Consider the following 7,602-nt stretch of genomic DNA (forward strand, 5'->3'; position numbering starts at 1 on the left):
CACACACACACACATACAATAAGGCAATAGATATAAAATAAACCTTAATATAGTGGCAAACCACAGTCTAAGAGAAAATACTCATACTCAATACATGTATATATGATAAGCGTATATACAGAGACACGCACAAATAAGTAGATGTAACAAAATAAACAAAAATAACAATTTTTAAACAATTTTATCTAGGAGTGTAGCTCAGTGGTGGTATGTTTGATTAGTGTAGTGCACACAAGGTTTCAGTGTTTGATCCCAAGTGCTACAAAAAAAAAAAAAAATGTTTGACAGGTAATAATATCCCTACCCCATCCTTCATATGAATTTATCTCCCATGGAGGAATACCCTTGAATATCTGCTGCTCTGTATATTGTAAAAGATCCTAGATGGTGTCTGGATTACAATTAGTTTTACTTTAGAGAAATCCGTTGTCCCTTCCTGCTCTGGGGAATTATAGCCTTGTACTGTGAGATCAAGGACTCCCTGGCTTGAACCCATAGCAGCTTATGACCTTCTGGGCAATACCCAATATCTGCCTGGTGACCAGTCAGTGACTAACCAGCATTTACAAAGCTTTAAATCATAATCTCTCGTTTGCATGCGTTTAAACGCTTTCAACAGCTCTCCCCGTAAATCATGTTTGCCCATTACAATTTATTGACTGCTGGCTTTGTTCACTTTGACTTTCCCCACTGTGCCAACCTGAGATTCACTTCATCCCTTCCATGTTTAGAAGCAGCCAAAGAAATGTGAAGGCCCTATGTTTACAGTCCTAATACTCCTGGATCCGGAGCTCAAAACTGTGAAGGCCGACTAGAGCAAAGCAAACAGCGGCGGAAGTAGGGCTAATGGTAAGCGGAAACAGCAGGCGTGGGGGCTGCACAAAATACTTATTCCACAATGTGTGGAGATGGTGCTCCCTGGAGCACATCTTGAAGCCCTCCCTACACACCCTTCAGGATTCTGTAGCCATAGTGACTGCATTCATGGTGACCACTGCTTGGCAGAGTGCGCTGAAGTGGGTTCTTCCTCTCACTGGGCCTGGCCTCCCCTCATGTGTTCAGATGCCTAGAAGGCTACTCTTGTCTGGAGGCCGCAGATGTCAAGGCTCTGCACCATCCCAAACCACCCACACTTGGGAACTCATTTGGTACTTCCCAAACTTCAGTAAAGTGGCATCGTTGTGCCTGCTTTAGAAATGGCATTACTGTCTCCTAGAATCAGACCTCACCGACACACCCCAAACTTGTGTTCAATTGTGCTACATAGTATATATTCCCCCACCCCCACCCCATATGCTTTCTGTTACATAATAACGAATTTCGCTGGCCTTTCTGACTGGTTCCAGGGAAGGAAATCCAAAATCACTGGAATGTCTGAGTCATGGCAACATCTTTGTCATTTGGGCATCCCTTGAATCACAAGAGATGAGACAAAAAAAAAAAAAAAAAACCTAGCCGTGTGATTACAGGACTGAGGCTTAGATTAACCTAACTTTAAGGGATTACGAAAAGAAGCCAGGCTCGGTGCCACACAATTTAAATCCCAGTGCTTGGGAGTTAAAGAGAGGCAAGTGGACCTCTGTGAGTTTGTAAGACCACCAATGCTGGGCCTCTGCTCAAGTCCCGGGATGAGATGGGCAGCACCCCAGTGTCCCGAGAGAAAACCACACCTGATGCAAACTGCAAGAGGTTTTATTATCAGCTAGCTGAGGATGAAGTCCCTCTGCAGTGCAGGGCAGGGGAGTTCGACCGGAGCAGTGACAGTAGGGGGCTTTTAACAGCTAGCTGAGGAATTGGGAGGAGTTGGGAGGAGTTGGGAGAATTGGCTACAGTTCCTTTCTGGTGAGGTGGGGAGTGAGCTGCAGCCTCCTCTCCGGCTGTGCAGAAGCGGTAACAGATCTGAGTGATGTCATGGGGAGAGATCATGGAAGTGGTCTCTTGGAACCCCTCACACCTCACTGTACGCCTCTCTTCATCTGGTTGGTCCTTGTTTGTATGCTTTAGAATGCAGCTGTAATTGTACTCAAGGCTGGGACCTATGAGAAACCTCCAACGTTGTAGCTAACTGGTCACCTGTGGCCCAGAGACTCCCGAAGTGCAGCTAACATCTAAAATGATGGCAGCCTTGCAGGAGACCATGTCTTTTAATTTGTGTGGTCCGGGCTAACTCTAGAAGTTAGTGTCCAAAGTGAGCTATAGTGTATATGTTGATGTCAGAATACTTTCCAGATATAGCAAATCACTTTTATGAAATGTTTTTTATGCTTGATTGGTATATTTTTCTACTTGTAAAAATTACTTATCTTTGTGATGTGATGGAATACAAAATGTTTTCTAATAAAACTAATGGGATTTTTTTTTTCACTTAACAGCTTTTATCTCAGTGGTAGGGTTTTCAGGAAGTAAGTAAAAAACATTAACAAGGAGTTGCTGCACTTAGAACACCTACAATAGTGGATCCAACTGAGAAGCAACTGGTGACATCATGCCCTACTCCCTTAACAATAGACATGCAGCAGTACCTGGTTCCAAAATAAGACAATAAAAGCTCCTGGTGTGTTGTGGGAAATATTTTAAAAAAAGAACCTGCCAACTCTCAGTGAGGTCACGCACCCCTCGTTAGTCATTTCAATACCTAATTACCCCGTACAATTAAGACTTTTAAGCTTACCGTTAACCAACTAGATTTATGTATTAATAATATCACATTTCACAAGATGCCAATACAATAATTTCAGAGCCAGTTGATAATAGATAACATCATGTCAGCCTCCATTCTCGTTCTTCTCCCTACTCCCTCCTGTGATCTCTCTGTCCCCCAAACTCCTAGTTCCACCTCCCTTTTCCTGTCCAATCACAGGCCTGCCACTGCCCTAATGTGATTGGAGAGAGAAAACCCTGCAACACTGGTGTTGTGGGGTATCCTCCAGAAAAGACTGTTTGTATACGTGTTTAAACCAGTAAAAAGTCTTTTATTAGCCTGTCAGCAACTACACAGGGTGTTCAGGATTGCAGTGTTAGCATTGAGACTTTCTCAGGGTGAGCTTTTAAGCACAAAAACCATGTTCTGGGATGACACACTTCAGTTAACAAAAACAGCTAAAAGCAGAAGCAAAAAAAGAAGAGGAAAAAAAGCAAGGTTAGCACATTTAGAGACTTTCCCCAACGATGGACTTTGATGGATTCTGTCTTTGTTTTGGTTTTGACAGGTAGTGATATCTACGTGCTGAGTTTTACAGACTGAATGGTATTTCCACCCTGGGATCAGTTGTGCTAAGGTCTGGGCTGAAGCAGAGCATCCAACCACATGAGCAAAGATATCCAAGGATCGTGATTATCGTTTGAGGCTCTTTTTTTATGCTGGTTTAGAGAAGGAGTCTGGTTACTAGAAGTATAGCGAGGGTGGTTTTCTCTGTTTTGATTGGCAGATTATATCACATAGTCACTTTTTCTATTGTACATGTCCCTTTCTATTATCTGATTTTAATAATATGCATAGTCAATTATGCATAGGCATAAGATGGTAAGTAGAGGATTCTCCCTAAAAGTTTACTTGAAGGTGTAGTTTTTGCTTACTGCACATAAGCACTTAAGTAAGTTTTTGCTTACTGGCCAAAACCAGTTCAGGCCAGATCAGTCCACTCTATATGATGCTCAGACATAACTGGGAATATGATTGAATAGAAAATGTCAAAGTTTCATGGTCACTAAAAAGGTAAAAACGTATTCTATTTTTGAAGTCAGGTGTGTGCCCTGCTCAAGGCAGATGGGGAGCGGTGTTCCTAGGTTGCTAACAGATTGCTAGGAGCATCATTTAAGTGGGATGTAAAGGTCTGAGGCTGCCAAGTATGTTGTTAGAAAAGGAGGGTTGTTTATAAGCCAAATAAAGTGCAGTCCCAAGTTCTTACACTATTCTCTATGCTTTGCTGCTTTCAGAGAAGAGAGAGAGATAGGCACAGATAGATAGATAGATAGATAGATAGATAGATAGATAGATAGATAGATAGATAGATAGAGACAGACAGACAGACAGACAGACAGACAGACAGACAGAGACAACAACTGGGCAAACTCCACATTCTGCATCTCCATGTCTGATGACAAAGCACTCTTCAGGTCGCCAACTCCTTTCAGCCTTGATGACTGCAACAAACTGTCTCTTGGTCTGATTCCACTCCCTGTTGGCAACTTTCCTTGGCAAATATCTAATGGCTTTGGCATTTTAACAATTTGGGGTATACAAAACAACTTCAACTTTACAGGCTGTTCCAGTGTCTGGGATCCACACATGATCTGATCTTCTGGGATCTTCTGGGCTCCTCCAAAGGGCTGGCGTTACTTCTCCAGCTCTGCCTTTAGAAGCACTCCGGGATCTAGTTGACTCTACTCCCCTGCTGCTGCTATTCTTGGTGGACACCCCCATGGTGCTGGTATCTCCAATATTCTGGGGTCTTCTGCTGCAACTAGGCTTCACCAATAACCTCTCATAGGCTCTCTTCATGGTACCAAGCCTCAACTTCTTTTCATGACCCTTCAGTCATAGGCCATCAACTGCAAATGAGGCTGCACTTCACCAATGGCCTTCCCTGGCCTCTCACAATGCCAAGCCTCAGCTGCTCTCCATGACCCTTTCATACCTTCAAATCCAGTACCTACCTGGGTGGTTCTTACACATTACCAAGTCCAGCTGCAGCATGAGATACAACCTTGGCAATCTCTGGAACACAGCCTCTGTGCTCTCAGAAAACACTTCCCAGAAATTTTCACCTTTTGGCCTCTTCTTATCCCTGTTAATTTTTAGCTCCAGCCAACCAGCATCCTAGTAATCCCATCTATTCTTGACTCCAAAGCCAGAGTCACATGACCAAAGCTTCCAAGTTCTGCTGTTTGCTGGAGCTGGAACATGGTCCCTTGTTCTATTACATCCTCTGCTTCCTAAGCTTGGCTGCCCTGGAACTTGCTGCAAACTGACCTTGAAGTCAAAAGATATGCATGTCTCTGTCTCCTGAGTTCTGGGATTAAAAGTGTGTACCAACATGCCTGGACCTAAGCTTTTCTCTGCTTGGAACTTGCTCTGTCCCAGGCTGACCTTGAACTCAAAAGATATGCATGGCCGGGCATGGTGGCGCACGCAGAGGCAGGCAGATTTCTGAGTTCGAGGCCAACCTGGTCTACAAAGTGAGTTCCAGGACAGCCAGGGCTACACAGAAAAACCCTGTCTCGAAAAACAAAAACAAAAACAAAGATATGCCGGGCATGGTGGCGCACGCCTTTAATCCCAGCACTCGGGAGGCAGAGGCAGGCGGATTTCTGAGTTCGAGGCCAGCCTGGTCTACAAAGTGANAAAAAAAAAAAAAAAACAAAGATATGTATATCTCTGCCTCCTGAGTTCTGGGATTAAAAGTATGTACCACCACACCCGGACTTAAGCTTTTCTTCACCTAGAACTTGCTCTGTTCCAAGCTGGTCTTGAACTCAGAGATCTGCTTGCCTTTGTCTCCTGGGATTAAAGGTATGTACCACCATGGCCGGACCTAAGCTTTCCATGGCCTCTATTCCTCAAGATCTGGATCATAGACCTTCAGTATCCACATAAGCATTGGGTAGGCATGCTGGCCTACCCGTAATAGCAGTTCCTGAGTGGTAGAGACAGGGGATTGATCCCCAGAGCAAGCTGGCAGGCTACACTAGCCAAATTGACAAACACCAATCTTAAGTGAGAGTCCCAGCCTCCAAATATAAAGTGCAATCACAGAGGGTACCTGACATCAACCTCAGTCCTCCACACACACATTTACACACACCCAAACACAGAAGGGCACTTACTCACATGTGAATGCACGTACAGACATGTGCATATACCACACATAGGCATGAAAAAAAAAAGGACAGGAAGCAAAAGAAATAAAATAAAACTCCCCACAAAATAAGATGAACACTATACATAACAGCTATAACACAGAAAACCTTGGCCTTGCTGCCAGCCAGTCAAATTACAGCCACACAAGCTTATTAACAGAGCATCTTCAAGTCACTTAATCCCCACATGTCTCATTTTTATGGTCTATAAAACATACATTAACAGCTTCTGTCTGCGTGTCTGAGGATCGGTAGAGACAATGCATGTGAAACTGCTCTTACAACACTAAATAAATATAAAATCTTGCTGTTGCAAAATCTCAAGTCTGAAGATATCTTTCGAATACAGCATCGCAAAGAACACCCAGATGGGACAGTAGTGTTCTATTGTTTTGTTTTTGCTGTTTGTTGTTTTGAGACAGAGTCTCACTGTATAGCCATAGATGGCCTAGAACTTGCTATGTGGACCAGGCTGACCTCAAACTCACAGAGAACCTCCCCCTACCTGCCTCTTGCCTCTGGAGTGCACTGAAAAGCAGTGTCCTGGAGCAAGAGGAGAGTGACTAAATAACACCTTCTCCCTGTGAATCCTGGCTGGACAGCAACATGTCAACTACCGAGGGCAAAGGGCAGTTTTGAACCTCAAAACCTAAAATATCTGAGGGAGCTTACCTAAATCTCATGCCAACAATCCCAGTACTTTGAAGGCTGAGGCAGGAGGATTGCTGTGAATTCAAAGCCAGCCTAGGTCATATGATGAGCTCCAAGCCAGCATTGACTACAGAGTAATATCTTGTCCAAAAAAATAGTGGTGAAGGAGGAGGAGGAGGAGAAGGAGGAGGAGGAGGACGACAACAACAACAACAACAAGAACCAAGCTAAATCCTAAATCTTGCAATAGTAAAGCTTGGCTCATCCACCACTACACCACTAACCTACCCCTGCCTGGATTTCTCCAGGGTGTCATGCCAGTGGTCTGAACCAGCTCTGTTGTGGCTGCAATTCCAATTATGTGCTAGCTTCCACAGCCTTCTCCTTTTGCAGAGGACTGGATGTATCATCTGTAGTGAAGGTGCACACTCCGTCTTCAGGAATATTACTATGACTTAATCACCATCCGAGGAAAACCAATGCACAAGTGCCCTGTGACGTGAGCTCTGTGGTTAGGTGAACCCAGACCATGAGGAGAACAGGGCTCGGCCGAGGAAAATCAGTGAATAAGCGGGGAGAAACAGGTCCCGTTTCTTTTTTTGCCTCATTCTCTTATTGATCTGTCTGTGCTGCCTTGGATGTTTATCACGCCGTCAACCAGTCCTTTAATTTGCAATCTTGTTATTATTTAGGAAATAAAATGCAAACCTCCTTTAGCATTAATATAATGAGACGTTACTCTTTATGGAGAACCGTTAGGCGTTTTAGGAACCCATATATCTTTGGTTCCCGGGGAAAAGGCTTATTGATTTTTTTCTAGCGGCTGCTGTTAAGGCTTGAGATTTAGCAGTGGCGTCTCAGCAAGTCTACACAGGGGAGCTGTTTACACGATCCGCGTAATTACTATCAGGCTGCACGTGTGTGTCATGCTACTGGTACTTACAGCGTTATTAAACTAAGCCACTCTTTCTCTGCCTCGACACTTGAAATGTTAAACATGCCAATGGCGCGCCCTTCTGAATTTAGATTACACACAGTAGAAACTTACAAAGTGCGCTCTCTCTCTCTCTCTCTCTCTCTCTCTCTCTCTCT

The sequence above is a fragment of the Mus caroli genome, chromosome 12 (genome assembly GCF_900094665.2).
Source record: "Mus caroli chromosome 12, CAROLI_EIJ_v1.1, whole genome shotgun sequence".
Classification (NCBI taxonomy): Eukaryota; Metazoa; Chordata; class Mammalia; order Rodentia; family Muridae; genus Mus; species Mus caroli.